Below are 1,723 nucleotides of genomic sequence, written 5' to 3'. Positions count from 1 at the left end.
GTGTCAAAACTATCTACAGCCATTGTAGTGACTTTCCAGAACTTACTGACAGCCATGATAAAATCTTTGTGGAGCTTGAAGGTCATTAGAGGCTCAGAGAGACACCTGGTGAATACAGAGAACAGTTGTCATTTATTTCCTGAGTGACACAGGTCTTTTGAATGCAGCCACCTTCCTTTGTGAGTCAGTGGTAGCGCTTGATGCATGACTAACACCAGGGAGGTTTCAAAGAGGCATTACGGAGGTAATGATGTTTCCTGAAAGCTAAGGACACACGTCTGCTGGGGCACGCTGACCTGAGGTAATTCTTTAGGCCACTGGTGATGGTTTTGTTGTCCCACGTCTCTGGATCCAGGTCCATATCCACAGGTGCTTTGGAAGCTATGGGAAATACATTTTATTTTTAAAGAGTCACAAAGAGTGAGCTGTGAACTGTGTGAAGAAACCGATACAACCTGACATGATCTGACAGGCAGCTTAAATAAGCATTAAAAATACTGACTTTAGAGAGAGTCAAGAGGAGAGTCTAAAATAAAAAGTGGTGTCTCACAGAGATGGAGAATTTAATAAATCATTCAGACATTTCCTGTTAAAATGAATGAAATGTATGAAAACAGGATTAGCATGGGTCATCTAATAAGGTAACGGCAAAGTAATATGAGGCCAGATTGCTGTTACACTGTCACACCACAAGGAGGACCTCTTTCCTCACTCTGAACAGTTACACTGTTTGCTGAAGCTCTACATTCAATTTGAGATTGTTAAAATGAGCTCTTCATAAACGAAGAAAAACTGGTTAATCAGGCATTTGAAAATTGAATGATTGTCTATTTATATTAGTTTTTCTGCACAGCTTTTGAAAATATCACTTAACACTGTGTATACAGAACAAAGAATTACTCTAAGCAGACAAAAACATAATTTAAAGCTTTCTAAACAGTGATAATACTTTGAATTTTGTCACTAATTCCTGTAAAAAAAAAGATTATGTTTCTATTCTACTGAGTAGTTAGTACAAAAATGGCTTTTTGTGATTTCAAGGCTACTTACAAAAGACCATGGTCATCAGCTTCTGCACTTTGGAGTTGACCCCTCCGATTCTGTACAGTCCCATTGTATTTATGCCTGTGTGTCAATGAAGAAGGACATTAAAGAATTGGAACAACAGTTTAGTTTATGCAAATGCGGTATATTGTCACGTCCACTAATGAATGAAGCGTATTGTTATTCATAATCACAGCAAGTCCTTTGACGGATGAAAGCCGAGAGATCTTAAAGGCCTCACCTCTGCTCTCCACCAGGTCGATGCATTTCCTCACGAAGTTAAAGCCTGCCTCATTAAGAAACGCTGTAGTACAACATAAGAATAGGGTCGACACGTCAATTACCGTCTGGGTTAAGTGTGCATCATGCAGGAATAACAAGCTCTCCCCTCCGCTTGGGCTCTGACTAATAAGATACAACCCCTGTGCTGGAAGGCTCTGCTATGTCAGCTGAGTGGGTGTATGTCAAGTAATTGTGTTAATGAACAGAAATGGCTAGGTAACAATGCATGCATTTGATGTGTGTGTGTTTTATTCTAAGTTGTAGACAGCTTAATATATGCATTTCAGTGATAAAAGGAAAAAAAAAAAACACTTACTTTCTTCCTTTTTGCTTAATATGGCAGGTAGGTTGTAAATCTAGAGAAAGTTTACACAAATTATGATTAATTTGAGGTACC

General features: G+C 38.7%; 1 long non-coding RNA gene across 1 annotated transcript; it reads right to left on the bottom strand.

Annotated features, from left to right (window-relative positions):
- Positions 1-20: 20 nt before the first annotated feature.
- LOC121965028 lies at positions 21-1,114 on the bottom strand. Its single transcript, XR_006107443.1, has 3 exons — positions 1,051-1,114; positions 297-381; positions 21-105 (listed from the first exon to the last, which is right to left on the bottom strand). It is a non-coding gene; the product is annotated as an uncharacterized LOC121965028 (long non-coding RNA).
- Between the last annotated feature and the right edge of the window lie 609 nt (positions 1,115-1,723).

The sequence above is a fragment of the Plectropomus leopardus genome, unplaced genomic scaffold (assembly GCF_008729295.1).
Source record: "Plectropomus leopardus isolate mb unplaced genomic scaffold, YSFRI_Pleo_2.0 unplaced_scaffold18266, whole genome shotgun sequence".
Classification (NCBI taxonomy): Eukaryota; Metazoa; Chordata; class Actinopteri; order Perciformes; family Serranidae; genus Plectropomus; species Plectropomus leopardus.
The sequence above is the reverse complement of the archived record's forward strand: the minus strand, read 5'-3'. Positions and strand labels throughout refer to the sequence as shown.